Source organism: Manis javanica, chromosome 9 (assembly GCF_040802235.1).
Source record: "Manis javanica isolate MJ-LG chromosome 9, MJ_LKY, whole genome shotgun sequence".
Lineage (NCBI taxonomy): Eukaryota > Metazoa > Chordata > Mammalia > Pholidota > Manidae > Manis > Manis javanica.
The window spans coordinates 56068638-56092535 of record NC_133164.1 but is presented as its reverse complement, the minus strand read 5'-3'; the positions used below and the strand labels follow the sequence as shown (position 1 = coordinate 56092535).

Here is a 23898-nt window from a genome sequence, read left to right as displayed (position 1 = left end):
GAGAGGTATAACAGGCTGTTGAAGGATAAGTTGAAACATTTAGGATGGACGCAGTGGATGAAGTACTTGCCCGTAGCAGTATGCTTGCTGAATGAGCAACCAAGAAACACTGGGGAAAATTCCCATAGAGAGGTTGTTGGTAGCTCACCCATATGTCCTAAAATATTTAAAACAAGGCCCCAGTGAGTTGCAGCCACTGGAAGAAACGTTGCTGGAAGAAACATTGCTCCTTCCTGCCCCATGTATGCTGTCTGCTGGCTGCACAGAGGAGTGGACGTGGCCATGGACCTTGGTGATTGAAGGACATGCATGGGTTGCCTTGTATGAGGTATGGGGGAGGGGCTGACCCATGGGCTACACATTACATCATCGATAGGAAAGTGGCCTTTTAAACTGACTGCTTCCTTGTTGGAGAGGGCAACAGCCATACTGGCAGGGACTGTGGTCGTGCGACTATGGCCAATACCACAATTTCTGTTGAAGACTGAACCTGATACTCTGCCAGTGTCTTTGGGCGCTATGGTCTGGTATCACAGGCCTGGAAAAACCACCCCTGGCAGCCACTGTTTTGTCACAAGATGACAAGGTCACTTGTATTCTCCCTAAGAATTGGGACCTGCCACTGATGGTGCCTTTTTCTGCTCTGTCTTTCCACCCAGGTCGACAGAGAGCAATAGTGTGGTGTCACAGGACCATACTTTTGCCCGAGTACATAATATCTCCCACTGCTGGGTGTGTATGGAACTGCCCAGGGAAATTACTGTGGGACTGCTGTGGAAAATCGCTCTGCCAACCTGTCTGCAGGGAACACCTTCGAGCATGAAATCGCAGTGACGCCAAAGGTGAACCAAAATGGTGTGCAACTGAGCACTGATCCAACAATCAGCTCACACTCTACCTGGGGAGGGGACCGTATAAAGGGTGGGGATGCATGTCTAGTATATATGTTACCTTGCAAACCATAGCTCTGCTGTGCATTGAGCAGCAGGTTTCCATATCCAATCTCATGGTTGTCCGGTTACCCAGAGAACTGTGTGCCAGTGACAGTGTTAATCACACCCCTAAGTGCTGGTGGGATGTTTGCACCCATGTGGGCATTGTGCTAACTGACCGCCTGCTGGGAGAAACCATTTGGATATGTGGGAAATATGTCTGGTCCTATCTCCCTGCAAATTGGACAGGCCGTTGTACTTGAGGCTGCCCATACTTATCAGGACGGATACTACAGACCTTGCCATGGCCCACACATAATTGGGATGCTGTATGTTCCCATTGGCATCGTCCCAAACAGATGGCATGGTGGTTTTACCCCCTGGCTATCTTCCTTCCAGGAGATGGTACTATACATGTAGAATTACAAATAGAAGCCCTGGCACAGCATGTTGCTCATGCCTTGAATGTAACAAGGTCCTCACTAGCTGTACTGCTAGTTGAAGTCACCCAAATGTGGAAGGTGACTTTACAAAACAGAATAGCTCTGGATATGCTCACAGCTGCCCAAGGGGGTACCTGTGCTTTACTGCATGTTGACTGCTGTGTTTATATCCCAGACCACCAGCAGCAAATACAAGCTGCATTGAAAGAAATTGATGATGAAGAGTCTCAGATACAAGCCTTATCCCAATAACCCTTGTCTATTTGGTATTACCAGCTTGGTCCCACTTGGCCCTGGTTCCTAACCATAGTGTCCACTGGGGCATGAGGCCTCCTTGTCTGTTGTTCTCTATATTGTTTCTGTGGGCTCTGGGCACAATGCTCTGCTTTGTGTGCAAGGAAGAAGCAGGTGGCTGCTGTCCTATAGAAAGGGGTGGGATGTAGGGAAGGCCCCCCCACCGACTTTCCCTACTGTTCTATGAGAACAGCTGCCTGCTGCTTCACCCCGGATATGTCTGGCTTTGAGAAACCTTGGAAACACAGTGTGTTATATCCATGAGTAAGGAGCTAGATAAGGGTCATGAAGGCCAGACACCTGGCCATGAAGGTCACATGCATGTGCGTCTTCAATGCTAATGTAACCATGAATGAGCACTATGGCAATATAAAAAGCACAGCTTTACACAGAATAAAGTGGTTTCTTTTGAGCACCCCCCATGATGACTCCCACCTCCATCTTTTCTCTTCTTGTCGCCCCAAGACCTCAACAGCAACCCCCGGACCTCGACAGAAAGACAACTTACAGTCCCCTCTACTGATTATAGGCATGAGGATCAAGTCTGAAAACCTTGACCACAGGGAAGAGCAGAGACCTGAGAACTGTGGAGTCATCTGGGCCAATGCAGGAGGCAGAGACAGATGTTATACCTCCAGTGTGCTCATGTTCTCCCACAGGAAGAAGGTCTGATATTCTGGGACAAAGCCATAAACAGTTGGGTACAGTCTAGGTATTCCTGATGAGGCCACTTCCTCACACTTGTCCTGGAAGAAGGCAAACATACAGAAGGAAAAAGTCCCTCCATGAAATGCAACTATGGCTCTGGCTCCCCTTTCCAGGTATAACCCTCATTCAGGGACAATGGAGAGGCTGGTGGGGCACATCAACCTCTGCCTCACCACTCTATGCATTTCCTTGCTTCAGTAAAAGCCATTTCTGGACCTATATCATGTGACGTTGAAGAATTCATTCTGACCTTCCTTGTATGAGTAATGGCAGCCTGGACATGAAAGTCATTATTTCAAAAAGTCTAATAGGTACTACATTTAGCTAAGATTACTCTGTACAAATAATTACTTAATAAATTTCCTTTTAGAGAACTATTTTAAAATACTACATAGGAACAGAATAAAAGGATAATGGAAGAGGTTCTTGGAAGGAAAAATTAAGAAGCATCAAGCAAATTTTATCTACTTGAAATAGTATTCATTGCAATGTTAATTTGTGTTGTATTTTCCTTAGATTTTGCCTTCTCTTTTGATGTTGGAATGTGGCTGGGCCTTTGTGATCTCTTACTTCAATACCCAAAGCAGGAGGTTCTTAGAAACAATGCTGCTACCACCTCTTTTTTCCCAGTATTTGCTCTTACAAGGCTAATGCTCTATTTTCCTAGGAAAGGGGGAGAGGAGAGAATGCCTGTGAGGTGCAAATGATAGAAGCTGTGATAACATAGCAGGGAGTGGGCTTCTCCCAAGTTTGAGATGTGGACGGGGTGAAGTCTTGGTGGCCTGAGCCTCTGTCCCTTGCAGCACCTCTAGGGGGGTGGCCAGGCCTTAGGAGGAATGTCTGGACAGAAAGCCAAGCATGAGTGGACACTCTGCATGGGGGATCCCACTGGGGGTTCCCAACTGAGACCTTATGGTCATTTGGCAGAGGAGCATCAGTGACCCATCTTCAGAGGAACCGGACAAAGGATCCAGCCCCAGTGCTGCTTGTGGACTAAAGACACAGGGACACTTCTCAGGTGTTTGTGGGCAAGGTGGAGCCTATCAAGATGAAGACTGAAGTTCTTGCCTCCCAGTTGGGAGCAAAGCCAGAGTTAATTCAGCTTTAGAGAGATAAAAGAATGTAACAGTACCTAGTGTACCCAAGTTTGTGGATCAGAGTTCATTCCTGCTTCATCATCATAAAAGACATGATCCAATGAAGCACTGAGGTCACAGAATTATTTCTACAAGGTCATGCAGTGACCTGTGGGCAAAGACCATTGTTTTTTTTTCTTTAGCATGCTACATCTTTTATTGTATCTGACTAGAGATTAGCAGGCTAAGAGAAAACAGATCCAATCCTAAAGCCAATCAGTAATAATAATAATAATACCAATAACAATACTAGCATCATATTAGGGACTTAACAATTATCACTTAATTTAGTTCCCATAACACCCTATGATACTATTATTATCTCCATCTTACGGAGAACTGAACTTCAGAGAATTTCACTAGCTTGCCCAAGGCTGCACATCTAGGAGAGGCAGAATCCGGGTTTACACCTGGCAGTCTGACTCCTGAGTTAGAGCACCTAACCACCACGCTCTTCCTTACCTGCAAAACTGGGCTTCAAGAAATAAGGGCAAAAGCCTTGCCATCTGTTTTCTATTCAACCAATCTGATTTATTCCAGCATCTATGCATTGAGAGTATGCTAATATGAAATTCTATGTTACTAGTCTATTTCAATTAGGGAAAATGCAGAACTTTGTATCAATGGTGTTTTGTATTTTTAATGTGAAATGCTTTTAGCCTAGCAGTGAACCATGCCCAAACCCCAGTCTGCACATCCAGAAAGTTTTCAAGCAGAGTGGGGATTTGAGCAATTGTGAACCTCCAAGAGAGTCTCACCATTCAGGAACTTTGAAAATAAAGCCATATTAATTTATTGCAGGTTTGGAAAATGCTCTCAAATCAATATATTCCTTGTCTGGTTTCCAACAGCAGTGCTTTAAGCCAATGTGTGTCTTTAGTCGACATTTGAGTAAAGAATAAAATTCTGTTTGAACAAACTGGCTTTGATTTTCTCCTTTTTCCAGAAATCTAATTCCTCACAACCACGTCACTGAACAGTTTCACATGGTAGTAATCAGGACCATATTTCCCATATTTGATTTCCTTGTCTCTGATAAATAGCATGAATGGAGTATTCAGGTTCTAAACATCCTGGACACACAATCCTTTTCACTCCTGGCCTCTTATTTTGCTTATCTCTCAGGTAAAAGAGACATTATGGACTGAACATTTATATCCCCCCAAAATCTGTATGTTGAAATCCTAAACCCAGTGTGATGGTTTTAGCAGGTGGGACCTTTGGGAGCTGATGAGGACATGAGGGTAGAGCCCTCAAGAGTGGGATTAGTGCCCTTCTAAATGAGGACCCAGAGAGCTCCCCCACCCCTTCCACCATGTGAAGACACAGCAGAAAGTCAGCAGTCTACAGCCTGGAAGGGGTTCTCACCAGAAACCCAGCCATGCTGCCACCCTGATCTCAGACTTCCAGCCTCCAGAACTGTAAGAAATAAATTGCTGCTGTTTATCAGCCACCAAATCTGTGGAATTAGTTCTTGCAGCCTGAACTAACTAAGATAGGGATGAAAGAAAGCAGTGCACCCCCATTCTCTTGGTCTTCCCTGTCTGTGACTCTTGGATAATGAAGTGTGTTCTTACTCGTGAGGGAAAGAGACAGATGACTGCTCAACAAACAGGAAGAATTAAAGGCTATTTCACGGACACACCCTGTGAAGGGCACAAGCTGCCCCAGCAGAAGTAGTGGAGCCCTCTGAACACCCGGGTCTGAACTTGCCTTCTGGGATCTAGAGAGATGAAAGGGGCATGTATGCTCTGCCAGGGCTCTCCTTCTCCCCAGAGTGCAGTTGGTGGGGTCAGAACCAGCACTTTGAAAGAATACTGCCATATACATACAATAGAATGCTATTCAGCTTTAAAAAGGAGGGAAATTCTGGCACCTAGTACAACATGGATGAACTTTGAGGATATCATGCTAAGTGAAATAAGCCTCACACAAAGAAAGGACAAGTCATACATTATTATACTTATTTGCAGTACCTAGAGTAGTGAAATTTATAGAGACAAAAAGTAGAGTGGCGGTTGTCAGGGGCCAGAGGAGGAGGGAATGGGGAGTTAGTGTTTAACGCGCACAGCATTTCAGTTAGTGCAGATGAAAAAGTAATGAACGTGAATGGTGGTGATGGCTCACGACATGGTGAATGTACTGAATGCCACCAAACTGCACACCTGAACATGGTTAAGATGGTAAATTCTGTGTTATATGTATTTTACCACAATTAAAAAAAAAGGACTTTGCATTGAAATTGAAATGACCAATTTTATGTTGAGACTAGAAAGGTCCTTAAAGATGGCAGAAAACAGCAGTATCAATTCAGAGGAGTAAACTGAAGTCTGGAGGTAAAGTGTCTTCTTCAAAAGCTCACAGCTAATTAGAGGTCCAGCCGGACTAAAAAGCATCAGCTCCTTCAGCCTCCATGCCACCGCTCCGTCCACAGCAGCTTTAACAACCCAGGGCCTCCCAGAAGCAGAAAACCTATGGGGAGACTTAGGGCCCTTCCCTACTGTTCCCTTAATACCGAATCCTTCCTTAGAACAATGCCAACCAAGGATTGTTTTTGTTTGTTTGGCTGCCTGCCCCCGCAGACTCTAAGCTTCTTGAGAGTAAGATCCATGTCTTTTTTTTTTTTAAATAGACTTTTTTTTAGAGCAGTTTTAAGTTTTATGTTCACAGCAAATCTGAGCAGAAGGTACCAGGATTGGCCCTTTACTTCCAGTTATCACAAATATACAACCTCCGCCACTATCAATGTCCTGCACCAGAGTAGTGCATTGGTTGTAATTATGAACCTACACAGACGCATCATGATCAAAGTCCAGAGAGTTCACTCTGAGTATTGTGTATTCTATTGGTTTTGACAAGTGTATAAAAACTTGTATCCACCGTTACGGTATCAGAGTATCTTCCCTGCCCTAAAAATTCTCTGGGCTCTGCCTACTCATCTCTCTTTGTTCCTTAACCCTTGAAAATGAATCATTTTTTTACTATCTCCACAGTTTTGCCTTTTCCAGAATGTTGTATAGCTGGAATCATATAATACGTGGCCTTTTCAGATTAGCATTTAAATTTCCTCCAAGTCTTTTCATAACTTGATAGCTCATTTATTTTTGCCCCTGAATTACAGTCCATTTTTGGGGGGGACCAGGTTGCTTATCCATTCATCATGTCTTTTTCACCTTTATATTTCAACACATAGCAACCTGCCTGGCACAAAACAGAATCTGAACAAATATTTGTTAAATGAATAAATAAATAAAGCACCTATCAGCAGGCATAGTCTACTAAGCCTGGAAGACAAGTATCGAGAAAAAGGTAATCTGGAAAGTTCATTATTTAATTCATTAATCCTTGAATATTGGGCCTGAACCCAATCACAAGAAGCAACACTTAATGTGTTATTTTGTTTTGATTTTTTAAATTTTGAGTTTGAAAAATAAATCAATATTCACATTTATGCAAAGTAGTATGGATATTTATATTTCTGACTTTATTAGAAAACAAAAATACATCTTAAACAGTTAGACCTAATTCCCTTCAATTTAAGCTTTGCCTTTGCCCTTTGCCATCCTCCCATGTCGGTTTGTTTTTAATCCATAAAACTGAAGTCTGCTGCCCTCTTGTGGTCTTTAATTTTTAGAGGAGAAATGCGGCAGGAAGTTTGTTGTCCTAAGTTTCTATCTAAACAGCATCTAGCTTCTTTCTGGAGAAAGACTACTTCCTTGAATACTCATTGCTTCTAACACTAGTCATGATTCTCAAAAATTTCAAATCAAAATATTCCACCTACCAGAGATGTAGTCAGGCTGGTTGTGATGTTTCTGTTTGTAGCCAGAGCAGGTATTTTGAGGTCTTACAGAGACCTTTAAAGAAAAGGAATGAGCATAATAGGAATATAAATTAGAACCCTTTTATAAGTCTACGGTGCTGCAGGTCAAGTTCATGAGTCATACAGACCCTCCCGATCTGGCCCATCTGGCTTCCAGTCTCTCCTCTCTCAAGCTCTCCCCGTCCCCACGCCTTCTTCACTCCCAGACCAGTTCCTTATCTTGCAAGACTAGTTAAGTGACATTTCCTTGAGAAAACATCTTCTGGATTTTAAAAATTGTCTATTTCTTCTTGGTGCCCCCACATCCTCTCAGTCTTCTACAATGGCTGACAACCGTTACGCTGAGCTGTGTGTTTATCTGAACCCTTTATCAATGGCTGTGCTCCTTGACTTCAGGCTTTACAGCTGAGGGAGAACTACTCACTCCCATTTACGCAGTGCTTAGCACAGAGGTGCAGTAAATGTTGATCAAATGACTGTAAATTGAAGACCAAGGCAGAAAGAACAGATAAAAATTAGTAGTTGTCTCCAGGGGCGCTAGGACTCTTCTGCCTTTTGCTCTTACTGAGCTACTGGGCTTTCATTTGGCACAAGTCTGTAAGGGCAGTGTCGCTTCCATGATGCCTGCCTAGACTCAGTGTACTGACAAAGAACACGAGCTCAGAGGTTGTGCTTGCCCCAAGCCACAGGACCCTGAGCGACAGAGCCAGGACCGGCACGAGGGGCCCCGACTCGCAGTTCCGTGCTCCATTCGTTACGTAGTGCTGTGCTTTCTCTTGGCAGGGAGCACTACTACTGAGCCAGACATGTCAGCCATCTGTGTACCACACGCACGCAGTATTTCAGTAAACATTGAAATAATGTTTAGATGCTATGAGCAATCCTCACTCACTAGGCATACCCCTGAACCCAGTGCCAAAGTAGGATAAACTAAGCAAAAACAAACCCACCAACGAAAACAAAGGAACAAAACCATTAACCACACTTTCACAGGACCAACAGAATATCAGGAATATTTTGGGGCTGCATTTGAATGCATACTCTGTTATTTACTTGTTCATGGCCTTCAGCAATTGACTCCTTTCTGCCTTAATTTCCTTCTACATAAAATAGGTAAAAAATTGTATGTGTTGAGAGAATTCAGTGAGTTCATGTGCACATGGAATCTGGCATATAGTCAGGTATTCGATTAATTTAAGCTGTTAGTATTGCTTGAATACCTGTTCAGTTATCCAGATCAGAAGGTCTGCATTAGTGAAATTTACTGCACAATGGTTTATTTTTCTTTATATTAGCTCAACTCTTTCATGAGTGATTTCTTTAACATGAAGTTTATTCCATCTACTACGCTATATACAGCAGTGGGACATCTGGTTCCTCTCTGTCTTCTGTTTCAAAGTTATAAAACAACTTCAATGTAGTCTGTTGCATGTCCCATTTCTGAGGTTCAGGGTCTCAAAGCAAGAAACCCTTTAAAAACTGGCTAAGACTCATGTCAATACAGAAAGAGGAAGCTCTGCCTATTTACTTCTCAGAGGCAACTGTTTTCTGTATACACTCACCCAAAGAAAAGCTGGGTCTTGGGGCTTTGATTGGCTTTATTTTTATCTCCCTGCAAATGGCTCCATCTCTCTGATCTCTCTTCTCCTTCAGTACAAATTCAATAGACGAACACCCCCCTGATGGATTAGAGAATCAGTAGTGTCTTCTAGCCAACTGGCTTCTGTATTCAAAAAGAGCCAGTGGCAGTCACAGCTCGCTGATCTCCTGGAATATACTTCACACTGTTGTGTGTAGTAGTATTTCTCCTTTACCTTAAACTATACATTCTCCTAGTCAAGGGGGATTTGCCTGGCCCTTAAACAGTGGTTCTATCAGATAGTGTTTGTGATAGTGTTTGTTTTCTTCCCAGAAGGTAAAGCAAATGTTTGTCTCATAGAGCAAGGGATTAGATCTTTATCTGGAGGAAGGCAACAGACAAATACATAGTGTGATTTTTTTTTTTTTTTTTTTTTTTTTTTTTTTTTATCATGTAATCAATTGGTTTTATTGAAGTATAATTTATATACACAATGCACTCATTTTAAGCATAGAGTTTGAGGAGTTCATATACAACTATAACCACTACTATATTAGTACACAGAACATGTCTATAATATAATCCTAGAAAGTTCCTTTGTGCCCCTATAGTCAACTCACTGACCCCAGCTCCAGACACTCATTTGCTCTATATCACATAGATTGGATATGCCTACAGTTTCATATAAAAGGAATAATAAATAGGTACTCTTTTGGCTCTGATTTCCTTCACTCAGCATTTTTTTTTTTTAGATTCATCTGTGTGATTGCAAGGGGTCTGTTCTTTTTTTTTATCACTGAACAGTTTTCCACAGTATGGACGACTAGTGTGTTTATCCATCTTCCTGGTGATGGACACCTTTCCAGCTTTTTTTTTTTTTTTTTTTTTTTTTTTTTTTGAGAGGGCATCTCTCATATTTATTGATCAAATGGTTGTTAACAACAATAAAATTCAGTATAGGGGGGTCAATGCTCAATGTACAATCATTAATCCATCTCAAGCCTAATTCTCGTCAGTCTCCAATCTTCTGAAGCATAACGAACAAGTTCTTACATGGTGAACGAATTCTTACAGAGTGAATAAATTCTTATATGGTGAACAGTACAAGGGCAGTCATCACAGAAACTTTCGGTTTTGATCATGCAATATGACCTATAAACCATCAGGTCAAATATGAATATTCATTTGATTTTTGTACTTGATTTACATGTTGATCCCACATTTCTCCTATTATTATTATTATTTTTATTTTTAATAAAATGCTGAAGTGGTAGGTAGATGCAAGATAAAGGTAGAAAACATAGTTTAGTGCTGTAAGAAGGCAAATGTAGATGATCAGATGATCAGGTGTGTGCCTATGGACTAAGTATTAATCCAGGCTAGACAAGGGCAGCAAAACATCCACGGATGCAGAAGATTTCTCTCAAAACAGGGGGGGTGAGGTTCTGAGCCTCACCTCTGTTGATCCCCAAATTCTCACCTGATGGCCCCCCTGCGACTGTGCCTGTCTTAGGTTGTTCCTCCCTTGAGGAATCTTACCCGTCTCTGGCTAACCAGTCATCTTCCGGGGCCATACAGGGAAATGTAAAGTTGGTAAGTGAGAGAGAAGCCATATTGTTTGCAAAGGTTAGCTTTTTACTTCTTTGCAGATTTATGCCCTGTGGCTTCTATGCCCAGCACTTGTCTCGAGGTATCTTTACCACCTGGAGGAATTATGATACTCGGTAAATTCGATATGAGGCACGAATTCTATTTAAAGTTTGTAATTAGGAAGGAAGAAGAAAAGCTATAGATGTAGCATATGAAGGAAACTTGGGAGGATTGATTATTTCTTTGACATATCTTCTTGTATAGTACCTTAAGTATGTATAGGTTTTAAACTACTAACTAATTTGCACACACATATTGACATAATAGGAATACGGTGACATAAACAAAGCAAATCTATAATTACCAGCCATCTCCAGTGAAGCCAAGAAAACCATTTAGGCACCCTAGGCATTTGTGAAAATTTATCTATGATATGATGGATATTTTCCAACTGTACTTGAACCATCAGACAAATTAAAGCAGCCCATTTCTGGGATCTGTTCACATCCCATATGTTCTTTTAACCATAGATAGTCTATAGTCATGAGATTTTGGGGTGCTACAACTTGCACCCCTCCCAACTCCTGGTTGAGTTCCAACAGACAGATCCGGTCAAATTCGTTGTCTCACTGTATGCACATGCCAGCCTAGACATCTCCCTCCTCCTTCTCATGGCAAGTCCAGGAGATGGTGGGCTGGATGCAGCCACAACCGCAGCATCGTCCGGATCCCTGTGGAGGCTTTTTGATGATCATCCCCCGGCACGAGTCCTCCAGAGAGTGCTGATGCCGGAAGCTCCTCCTCATATCGTATCTTAGTTCATTTTCTGGGTATCCAAGCTAGGCCTTGATCTTCTGCGTAGAAACAAACAGACCCTTTGCCCACACTTTGACATGCCCTCTATACCACTGTGCAGAACTCATTGGAGGTCAGCACACAGTAACTGCTTTTTTTTTTTTTTTTTAATTAAGAGAAAGGAATATTATCAGAAAAGAGTACCTCCATAGCTGATCATCTGACACCCTTTAAGTGATCAACATTAAGGATATTTAAAGCATGCGTTGATCTTTGATTTACCAATAGTTTTATCCTGTTAAGGAGTAATCCCCCTTTTCTTTCTTTCTTTCTTTTTTTTTTTTTTTAAATTTTTAATCTACACTTACCTGAAGAATACTATGTTTACTATGCTCTCCCCTATATCAGGTCCCCCCTAACAACCACATTACGGTTACTGTCCATCAGCTTAGCAAAATGTTGTAGAGTCACTACTTGTCCTCTCTGTGTTGTGCAGCCCACCCTCCCCTTTCTCCCTCCCCCCCATGCATGCTAATCTTAATACCCCCCTTCTTCTTCCCCCCCCTTATCCCTCCCTGCCCACCCCTCCTCCCCAGTTCCTTTCCCTTTGGTACCTGTTAGTCCATTTTTGGGTTCTGTAATTCTGCTGCTGTTTTGTTCCTTCAGTTTTTCCTTTGTTCCTATACTCCTCAGATGAGTGAAATCATTTGGTATTTCTCTTTCTCCGCTTGGCTTATTTCACTGAGCATAATACTCTCCAGCTCCATCCATGTTGCTGCAAATGGTTGGATTTTTCCACTTCTTATGGCTGAGTAGTATTCCATTGTGTATATGTACCACATCTTCTTTATCCATTCATCTACAGATGGACATTTAGGTTGCTTCCAATTCTTGGCTATTGTAAATAGTGCTGCGATAAACATAGGAGTGCATCTGTCTTTCTCAAACTTGATTGCTGCGTTCTTAGGGTAAATTCCTAGGAGTGGAATTCCTGGGTCAAATGGTAGGTCTGTTTTGAGCATTTTGATGCACCTCCATACTGCTTTCCACAATGGTTGAACTAATTTACATTCCCACCAGCAGTGTAGGAGGGTTCCCCTTTCTCCACAGCCTCGCCAACATTTGTTGTTGTTTGTCTTTTGGATGGCAGCTATCCTTACTGGTGTGAGGTGATACCTCATTGTAGTTTTAATTTGCATTTCTCTGATAATTAGCGATGTGGAGCATCTTTTCATGTGTCTCTTGGCCATCTGTATTTCTTTTTTGGAGAACTGTCTGTTCAGTTCCTCTGCCCATTTTTTAATTGGGTTATTTGTTTTTTGTTTGTTGAGGCGTGTGAGCTCTTTATATATTCTGGACGTCAAGCCTTTATCAGATCTGTCATTTTCAAATATATTCTCCCATACTGTAGGGTTCCTTTTTGTTCTATTGGTGGTGTCTTTCGCTGTACAGAAGCTTTTCAGCTTAATGTAGTCCCACTTGCTCATTTTTGCTGTTGTTTTCCTTGCCCGGGGAGATATGTTCAAGAAGAGATCACTCATGTTTATGTCTAAGAGGTTTTTGCCTATGTTTTTTTCCAAGAGTTTAATGGTTTCGTGACTTACATTCAGGTCTTTGATCCATTTTGAGTTTACCTTTGTATATGGGGTTAGACAATGGTCCAGTTTCATTCTCCTACATGTAGCTGTCCAGTTTTGCCAGCACCATCTGTTGAAGAGACTGTCATTTTGCCATTGTATGTCCATGGCTCCTTTATCAAATATTAATTGACCATATATGTTTGGGTTAATTTCTGGGGTCTCTAATCTGTTCCACTGGTCTGTGGCTCTGTTCTTGTGCCAGTACCAAATTGTCTTGATTACTATGGCTTTGTAGTAGAGCTTGAAGTTGGGGAGTGAGATCCCCCCTACTTTATTCTTCTTTTTCAGGATTGCTTTGGCTATTCGGGGTCTTTGGTGTTTCCATATGAATTTTTGAATTATTTGTTCCAATTCATTGAAGAATGTTGCTGGTAATTTGAGAGGGATTGCATCAAATTTGTATATTGCTTTTGGCAGGATGGCCATTTTGACGATATTAATTCTTCCTAGCCATGAGCATGGGATGAGTTTCCATTTATTAGTGTCCCCTTTAATTTCTCTTAAGAGTGACTTGTAGTTTTCAGAGTATAAGTCTTTCACTTCCTTGGTTAGGTTTATTCCTAGGTATTTTATTCTTTTTGATGCAATGGTGAATGGAATTGTTTTCCTGATTTCTCTTTCTATTGATTCGTTGTTAGTGTATAGGAAAGCTACAGATTTCTGTGTGTTGATTTTGTATCCTGCAACTTTGCTGTATTCCGATATCAGTTCTAGTAGTTTTGGAGTGGAGTCTTTAGGGTTTTTTATGTACAGTATCATATCATCTGCAAATAGTGACAGTTTAACTTCTTCTTTACCAATCTGGATTCCTTGTATTTCTTTGTTTTGTCTGATTGCCGTGGCTAGGACCTCCAGTACTATGTTAAATAACAGTGGGGAGAGTGGGCATCCCTGTCTGGTTCCCGATCTCAGTGGAAATGCTTTCAGCTTCTCGCTGTTCAGTATAATGCTGGCTGTGGGTTTATCATATATGGCCTTTATTATGTTGAGGTACTTGCCCTCTATTCCCATTTTGCTGAGAGTTTTTATCATGAATGGATGTTGAATTTTGTCAAATGCTTTTTCAGCATCTATGGAGATGATCATGTGGTTTTTGTCTTTCTTTTTGTTGATGTGGTGGATGATGTTGATGGATTTTCGAATGTTGTACCATCCTTGCATCCCTGGGATGAACCCCACTTGGTCATGGTGTATGATCCTTTTGATATACTGTTGAATTCTGTTTGCTAATATTTTATTGAGTATTTTTGCATCTACGTTCATCAGGGATATTGGTCTGTAATTTTCTTTTTTGGTGGGGTCTTTGCCTGGTTTTGGTATTAGGGTGATGTTGGCTTCATAGAATGAGTTTGGGAGTATTCCCTCTTCTTCTATTTTGTGGAACACTTTAAGGAGAATGGGTATTATGTCTTCTCTGTGTGTCTGATAAAATTCCGAGGTAAATCCGTCCGGCCCCGGGGTTTTGTTCTTGGGTAGTTTTTTGATTACTGTTTCAATTTCTTTGCTTGTAATTGGTTTGTTTAACTTTTGTGTTTCTTCCTTGGTCAGTCTTGGGAGGTTGTATTTTTCTAGGAAGTTGTCCATTTCTTCTAGGTTTTCCAGCTTGTTGGCATATAGGTTTTCATAGTAGTCTTTAATAATTCTTTGTATTTCTGTGGAGTCTGTCGTGATTTTTCCATTCTCATTTCTGATTATGTTGATTTGTGTTGACTCTCTTTTTCTCTTAATAAGTTGGGCTAGAGGCTTATCTATTTTGTTTATTTTCTCAAAGAACCAGCTCTTGGTTTCGTTGATTTTTGCTATTGTTTTATTCTTCTCAATTTTGTTTATTTCTTCTCTGATCTTTATTATGTCCCTCCTTCTGCTGACTTTAGGCCTCATTTGTTCTTCTTTTTCCAGTTTTAATAATTGTGATGTTAGACTATTCATTTGGGATTGTTCTTCCTTCTTCAAGTGTGCCTGGATTGCTATATACTTTCCTCTTAAGACTGCTTTCGCTGCATCCCACAGAAGTTGGGGCTTAGTGTTGTTGTTGTCATTTGTTTCTATATATTCCTTGATCTCTATTTTGATTTGTTCATTGATCCATTGATTATTTAGTAGCATGTTGTTAAGCCTCCATGTGTTTGTGAGCCTTTTTGTTTTCTTTGTAGAATTTATTTCTACTTTCATACCTTTGTGGTCTGAAAAATTGGTTGGTAGAATTTCAATATTGTGGAATTTACTGAGGCTCTTTTTGTGAGCTAGTATGTGGTCTATTCTAGAGAATGTTCCATGTGCACTTGAGAAGAATGTATATCCTGTTGCTTTTGGATGTAAAGTTCTATAGATGTCTATTAGGTCCATCTGTTCTAGTGTGTTGTTCAGTGCCTGTGTGTCTTTACTTATTTTCTGCCCGGTGGATCTATCCTTTGGGGTGAGTGGTGTGTTGAAGTCTCCTACAATGAATGCATTGCAGTCTATTTCCCTCTTTAGTTCTGTTAGTATTTGCTTCACATATGCTGGTGCTCCTGTATTGGGTGCATATATATTTAGAATGGTTATATCCTCTTGTTGGACTAAGCCCTTTATCATTATGTAGTGGCCTTCTTTATCTCTTGTTACTTTCTTTGTTTTGAAGTCTATTTTGTCTGATATTAGTACTGCAACCCCTGCTTTCTTCTCACTGTTGTTTGCCTGAAATATGTTTTTCCATCCCTTGACTTTTAGTCTATGCTTATCTTTGGGTTTAAGGTGAGTTTCTTGTAAGCAGCATATAGATGGGTCTTGCTTTTTTATCCATTCTATTACTCTATGTCTTTTGATTGGTGCATTAAGTCCATTTACATTTAGGGTGACAATTGAAAGATATGTACTTATTGCCATTGCAGGCTTTAGATTCGTGGTTACCAAAGGTTCAAGGTTAGCTTCTTTAGTATCTTACTGCCTAACTTAGCTCGCTTATTGAGCTGTTATATACACTGTCTGGAGAGTCTTTTCTTCTCTCCCTTCTTATTCCTCCTCCTCCCTTCTTCATATGTTGTGTGTTTTGTTCTGTGCTCTTTTTAGGGGTGCTCCCATCTAGAGCAGTCCCTGTAGGATGCCCTGTAGAGGTGGTTTGTGGGAAGCAAATTCCCTCAGCTTTTGCTTGTCTGGGAATTGTTTGATCCCACCATCATATTTAAATGATAGTCGTGCTGGATACAGTATCCTTGGTTCAAGGCCCTTCTGTTTCATTGCATTAAGTATATCATGCCATTCTCTTCTGGCCTGTAGGGTTTCTGTTGAGAAGTCTGATGTTAGCCTGATTGGTTTTCCTTTATAGGTGACCTTTTTCTCTCTAGCTGCCTTTAAAACTCTTTCCTTGTCCTTGATCCTTGCCATTTTAATTATTATGTGTCTTGGTGTTGTCCTCCTTGGATCCTTTCTGTTGGGGGTTCTGTATAATTCCATGGTCTGTTCGATTATTTCCTCCCCCAGTTTGGGGAAGTTTTCAGCAATTATTTCTTCAAAGACCCTTTCTATCCCTTTTCCTCTTTCTTCCTCTTCTGGTATCCCTATAATACGAATGTTTTTCCTTTTGTATTGGTCACATATTTCTCTTAGTGTTGTTTCATTCCTGGATATCCTTTTATCTCTCTCTATGTCAGCTTCTATACGTTCCTGTTCTCTGGCTTCTATTCCTTCAATGGCCTCTTGCATCTTATCCATTCTGCTTATAAATCCTTCCAGGGATTGTTTCACTTCTGTGATCTCTTTCCTGACATCTGTGATCTCCTTCCGGACTTCATCCCACTGCTCTTGCATTTTTCTCTGCATCTCATCCCACTGCTCTTGCATTTTTCTCTGCATCTCATCCCATTGCTCTTGCATTTTTTTCTGCATCTCTGTCAGCATGTTCATGATTTTTATTTTGAATTCTTTTTCAGGAGGACTAGTTAGGTCTGTCTCCTTCTCAGGTGTTGTCTCTGTGATCTTTGTCTGCCTGTAGTTTTGCCTTTTCATGGTGATAGAGATAGTCTGCAGAGCTGGTACAAGTGACCGCTGGAAGAGCTTCCCTTCTTGTTGGTTTGTAGCCTTTTCCTGGGAGAATAGCGACCTCTAGTGGCTTGTGCTGGGCAGCTGTGCGCAGACAGGGCTTCTGCTTCCTGCCCAGTTGCTTTGGGGTTTATCTCCACTGTTGCTGTGGGCTTGGCCTGGCTGGGGCTGTTCCTCCAAAATGGTGGAGCCCCGTTAGAGGGGGAGCTGCCAGGAGACTATTTATCTCCGTAAGGGGCCTCTGTGCTCCCTGCTGCCCAGGGGGTTAGAGTGCCCAGAGATCCCCAGATTCCCTGCTTCTGGTCTAAGTGACCTGTCCTGCCCCTTTAAGATTTCCAAAAAGCACTCTCCAAACCAAAACAACAACAGCAACAATGAGAGAGGGAACAGAAAGGAAAAAAAAAAGAAAAAACACGCGATTTTTTTTTTTTTTTTTCCTCAGGTGCCGGTCCCAGGCACCCGCGCACTGGTCCTGCTGCCCTGTCTCCCTAGCACCAGGGTCCCTGTCCTTTCAAGGCTTCCAAAAAGCACCCACCCACCGGTCCCGCAGGGAAGGAACGCTCAATATTCTTTGTCCTCAGGCACTGGTCCCACGCACCCGCTCACCAGTCCTGCCGCCCTGCCTCCCTAGCACCGGGGTCCCTGTCCCTTCAAGGCTTCCAAAAAGCACTTGGCAAAAAGAGAGAAAAAAAAGGGGAAAAACGCGCGATTTCTTCCGTCCTCAGGTGCTGGTCTCAGGCACCCACCCACCGGTCCCACAGGGAAAAATGCGGGATATTCTTTGTCCTCAGGTGCCGGTCCCAGGCACCCGCTCACCAGTCCCGCCGCCCTGCCTCCCTATCACCGGGGTCCCTGTCCCTTTTAGGCTTCCAAAAAGCACTCGCAGAAAAGAGAAAAAAAAAAGGGGAAAAACGCGCGATTTCCTCTGTCCTCAAGTGCCGGTCTCAGGCACCCGCCCACCGGTCCCGCAGGGAAAAACGGGGGATATTCTTTGTCCTCAGGCGCCGGTCCCAGCCACCCGCTCACCAGTCCCGCCACCGTGCCTCCCTAGCACTGGGGTCCCCGTCCCTTCAAGGCTTCCAAAAAGCGCTTGCCATAAAGAGAAAAAAAAAAGGGGGAAAAACGCGCGACCTCCTCCGTCCTCAGGCACCGGTCTCAGGCACCCGCCCCCAGGTCTCGCAGGGAGAAACGCGGGATATTCTTTGTCCTCCGGCGCTGTTCCCAGGCACCTCCTCACCGGTCCCGCCACCCTGCCTCCCCAGCAACGGGGGCCCGTCCCTCTAAGGCTTCCAAAAAGCGCTCGCCAAAAAAAAAAAACTGCTCCGGTTTCTCTCCACCCGCCGGGAGCCGGGGGGAGGGGCGCTCGGGTCCCGCCGGGCTGGGGCTTGTATCTTACCCCCTTCACAAGGCGCTGGGTTCTTGCAGGTGTGGATGTGGTCTGGATGTTGTCCTGTGTCCTGTGGTCTCTATTTTAGGAAGATTTTTCTTTGTTATATTTTCATAGCTCTATGTGTTTTTGGGAGGAGATTTCCACTGCTCTACTCACGCCGCCATCTTGGCTCCCGCCGTCCATAGTGTGATTTTTAAATTAATAATCTTAGGAACATGTACCCTTTTGACACCATTTGAAAGAGAAACTCAACTGACTGTGTCCTGGAAAAAGACAAATTAGAAATTGTCTGGTAGTCACCAAATTTGTTATCCATGCAAACCCCAAATTTAGTAAAACAGAGGAATCTCAAAACAGGTGCCTGTCAATACCTGAGCATGTGACTCCTGCAAGGATTAATGACCGTGACTTGGGGTGTTTAGACAAAAAGTTGGGCTAATGTTTCCTGACTTTGCATTCAGTGTCCTGGTAAAACTACAGATCCACAGTCTGGTAGATTTCTTCTCTTAAATTCAAACCACATGTCGTAAATTATTAAATAAGCATATGTTATCACATATTTGGGTAACTATTGGGCAAACTAAAAAGTTAGCAATAAAATCTCATAAAAGTTACTCAGTTGTCCAGTAAGGCAATGCTTCCCTTCTTCCCTCCTTCCCTCCCTCCCTTCCTTCCTTTTTGCTGAGTAGTATTCCATTGTGGATATACCATAGATATATCACCATTGGTTTATTTAGTCTCCTATTGATGGACACTTGGGTCATTTCCAGTTTGGGGCTCATACAAATAAAACTGCCTTGAATATTCTTGTTCATGTCTTTGTATGAACTTATGCCTTCTTTACTTTTAAGTAAATATCTAGGATGGCTCATGTGGTATGTGTATGTTTAACTTTTTAAGAAGCTGCTGAACTGTTTTTCAAAGTGGTTGTACTATTTTACATTCCCACCAGCAGCGTCTGAGAGTTCCAGTGCTTCTAATTCTTCACCAGCACTCTGTATGGCAGTCTTTTTAACTTTAGCCATTCTATTATGTATTGTTCATGAAATTCAGCAATCAGGATGCTCTAATAATCTTCAGGAAGCATCTGCATTTCAGTTGTGGGTTCAGAGCCAGATACAATGGGCAGGGGAGGCAGAAGTTAAGCAGGAGAGACAATGAATGTTAGGCTGTATGTGGAGACTTTTGGCTATAAGGAAGGCTTTAAGTTCATGTAGAAGTCATGGTTATTTACTTAACATAGGTCTGCTCCATATCTGAATTACATTTTAAAGTTTTTTATTTGATAAAGTATTTATTTTTAATTTTACCAAATAATAAGGCCCCTTTGCTTTTGGAACAATATCTAAGTGTTAAAATTAGATACAAATCAGCTAGAATTCTCAGTCCTTTACTGAAGCTTTAAATAACGTGAAAACATGTGTCTTTATCTTTTCCATCAGGGCACACTCAAACAGAAGACAAATGGGGAGGCTGGAAAAACGAGAGACAAGATAGAACGATAGACAGGTAGGGTGACCATCCGTCCCCATTTGCTGGGGACTGTCCCAATTCTAACACAGTGTCCTGATGCTGTACATGTTTGTTGCATTTTAGAACCAAATCAAGAATCACATCAGTAAACCTTGAGCATTTGGATGGAGGAAAGAAGATATCACACAGTCTCAAACTGGTTTAGAGAATGTTTGAACATTGTGTTACATGTGGAAGAGTCATACAAAAACTAGGGATTTATGGGTAGGAAATGTTTTGCTCAAGCAAGCAGACCTGGTGTGGAGCAGGGACAAGACTTGGAAGGACTCAGGATCCTCCCCTCCCCACCTCTCCCCTTTCTTGGCCACCATCTTCTCCTACCCTTTGGGATACCATTGTGTATTGAATTGTGCCCCCCCAACCAAATATGTTCAAATCCTAATCCCGGCTACCTGTGAATATTACCTTATGTAGAGATGGGGTCCCTACTGATATAGTCAAGTTAAAATGAGGTCATGCTGGGTTAGGGTGAACTTCCATCCAATGACCTGTGTCCTTATAAGAGGAGGGAAATTTGGACACAGAGACACACATGAGGGAAGGGGCCATGTGACAATGGAGGCAGAGATTGGAGTGGTGTGTCTATAAGCTAAGGAATATCAGAGGTTGTTGGCAGCCACCCGAAGCTGGGAAAGACGCATAGGACAGATTCTCCGTCAGAGCTTCCAATGCCTGGATTTCAGACTCCAGAACCATGAGAGAATAAATTTCTGTTGTGTTAAGTCATCCAGATTGTAGTACTTTGTTACGGCAGCCCTAGGGAACGAATACAGATGATTGCACATGTATAACCCCAATGATCACATACGTTCTGAACATTTATTAAACAAAAGTGTATTGAGTAAGTACAAATTCCTGTTCCTGGGTGAGCATTATGGGATAAGCCAAGTGAAATGCTGAGGTTTGGCTTCCTGCTTTGCCTAATTACTCATGTGTAGCTTTCCAAGTATCCACACAGCTCTTACTCCCTCTAGAAAGGCTTCCCTTATTCCATCTCCCTCGGTGGGTTCCAGTGGTTTTCAACCATTTCAGGGTATCAGAATCATCAGGAGACCTTTTTAAACATACTAATGCCCTGCTGAGCTGAGATTCTGAGTCATTAGTTTCGGGTAGAACCAGGGCATTTTGTAAGTTCCACAAATGCTTTTAACATGCAGGGTTGAGGCTGTCTGGAAGCATGCTTCTCCCCTCGGTTTTCACAGCACCCTGTGACTACTTCAACCAAGCACCCTCAAAATTGTATTGAAATGATGGACTTTCCATCTATTAGAGGAAACTTTTTAAACTTTAGCTGTGCAGGCAAATCACTTAGGAAGTTAAAATTCCTCATGTGCCTGTTTAAAATCATAATTTCTCCCAGGTGACTGCAATCTGCAGCCAAGTTTGCAAACCACTGCACAGGATCATAAACCCTCTGGGAGCAGGAATCTAGTCTTGCTGATTCTGGTAACTCCATTGCCAACACACTGTTTGTGCTCTGAGCTGCCACAAGCATACCTGTAGATGTTTCTTAAGATAAGTCCATCAAAAAGTGAGTTTACAACCTAGAAGGGAGGTGAAAACAAAGATGTTACTGTTTACAAAATTGTAGACACAGAACAGGCACAACAGAGTTGCATCTTCTTTGGGAGCAGACAGGTAAGGAGAGAGTAGGGAGAGCCAGGATTCCTCTTGAAGAGGCGTTAGGAAGGTGCCTGATAACCCAGCACTTCCCTGCGGTCATAGAAATGATGGATATTTCTCCAATTCAACACCAAATGAGCTAATGATCTTGCATTTAGGAATCATGTTGATTGCAAGGTCCATCTCTTTGAACACTAGAATCACACTCAGTTTGAGAAAGGCCTGTAGCACTGAAAATCCACTGAGAAGAAGAGCTGATTAATTAATTACAGCTCTGTTTCCCCCTAAAGTTAAATGTGAGTGGGATTTCCTTCACTATTTAAATTTCCTTCACTATTTAAATCTAAATTGACCTCCCTTTTGGCCAAGAGCATATATTTTAATTTACTTTTTAAAAATGTGTATATGATTCCATTCTTCTATACCAGAAAAAAGCTTTGTGATACATGATTGGTAGTTCCCTGCACAGGTACAGGAGCCCCTCCACAGCCAAGAGAGAATCCAGTAGCATTCTTCAGCTTTGCTGTGCCTGGATGTGCTTTGAGCAGTAAGCTATACACCACAGTTAAAGTTCCAAACAGAGATCTGGGGCTTCCTTGAGGGAAAGGCAACTGGCTCCAGAAATGGAATTGTGTGTCTCAAATGGACAACTTTCTGGTTCCATGTCCTGTCTCTGATTTCTGGCATGTTCTTAGGCTCAAGCTCCAGGTCGGCCCCACCTGGAGTCATGCTCAAGCCTAGGCCCCCATTCTGATAATGGGTCAGGTACCTCAGCCCCTAAGGACTGCGCTGCTCCTGATGTTCCCAGTTTGCCAAGTAGCCAGAGTCACAGCCCTGAGCCATGCTCCACAGACGGGCTGTAATCACAGGCCTCTCTGCACTTGACAGCTCCTTTCAGACTGTTGATTCCACCTCGTCTCATGATCTTTCTACTTGCTCGTTCTCTAGGAGACAATTCTCATCATTCTTGAGTACTGCCCTACTGCTCCCTCCCCAAGCCATTCTTCATTGTTTTATTTTTTTTGATAGCCTTGTGTACAATTACCTGCTTAGTTGTTTAATTATCATCTGTCTCTCTTGCTCCTTCACTGTCTCTTAGAATGCACACTCCAGGAAGACAGGGACTATTTTGTTTACACTGGATTTCCAATTCCTAGGAGAGCATCTGGCCCATGGTAGGCTCTGAGTAAGTATTTGAATGAATGGCTGCTGAGGCTAACAGCCCTGTCACGTACTCTGTCATTTCTTACAGCGCCTTCCCCTGGGACCCCGAGGGCTGCTGCCATCACAGTAGGTGTGTATAATTTCAAGTTCCCACCTGTTTCTCCCTCCCCATCTCAGTTGGGACCATGCCAGGAGACTAGGCCTCACATTTCCTGAGCCCTAAGCTTGCCAATATTTGTAGATGTCTAGACCTCTGTTTGCATGCCTAGTTTGGACACATAACTTGTTCTTATCACTGGTAGCTCTGCCTACTTGACCTTCGGCTCCCACTCTGACCTCTGGCCTCCTGGGTCTGCGTGTGCCTTCTGCCTCCTTTCCACCCTCCCCCACCTTTTGCCCAGCCCTTCTCCTGCCAGCTGCCTTTGGTCTCAGGAATGCCATAGAGAAGGCAGCATCAAGGTCAGTGGCACCCTCAGCCTCTAATTCTCTGAGTGAGCCCTCCACTTCTGTACAACCCAGAGTATGTCAGTCACTAAACAGGCAGTGGTGCCCGAGTGTCATCCTTGAGAGAGTGCTTATCTTCCTATGGATGATAACATGCCTTCTATTTCCATACTTCTTTTTAAAATTATGAAATAAAACACATGCTTAGAAAAATATGTACAAAATATACATGAATCATTTAATGAATAATTATATGGCAAACCCCTCTAATAGCCACCACCCAGATTAAGAAATAGAATACAACTGGTAATCAAGAAACCCCCTTATGTTTCTACTCAGTCATAACCTATCCCCACCCCTCTCCTCCTGGGAACCACCACACTGACCTTTGTATTTATTTCTTCATTTTTCTCTGTCATCGTACCACTTATGTGTGTATCCCTTAAAGATAGAGTTGTTTTGTCTGCTTTGAACTTTATAATGAATGGAAATGAAATGTACATACATATCTTTTTATGCCTACTTCTTTGATGGTGACTATTTCTATGAAAAAGTAACTCTTGAAACACATTCTCCTTTTTTGTCATTCTACCTGTACCAGCAGATCTAACAAGAGTCACTGCTGCTAAGTTTACCCTTTTCTCATTCCAGGATTTCTTGGCATGTGACTTGAAGTTTCCAGGAAGAGTTTATTGCTATGTTTTCCAGATTGCTTGGTAATAAACCCAGTTCTGGTGTGCAGACTCCGACTGTCTGGCTGTCTACTACCCACCCCATCAACCAAACA

General features: G+C 42.5%; 1 long non-coding RNA gene across 5 annotated transcripts in view; it reads left to right on the top strand.

The window, feature by feature from the left end:
- Nucleotides 1-23898, top strand: part of LOC140843380 (uncharacterized) — a 57867-nt gene extending 33969 nt beyond the window's left edge. For 4 of the 5 annotated variants that reach the window (XR_012121074.1, XR_012121078.1, XR_012121076.1 and 1 more), the window contains 2 exons: nucleotides 660-842; nucleotides 2135-4426. This is a non-coding gene — a long non-coding RNA (uncharacterized lncRNA). Of the gene's footprint in view, nucleotides 1-659; nucleotides 843-2134; nucleotides 4427-19789; nucleotides 19857-22602; nucleotides 22690-23762 lie in introns of those variants that run through there. The other variant, XR_012121075.1, reaches the window with a different exon arrangement.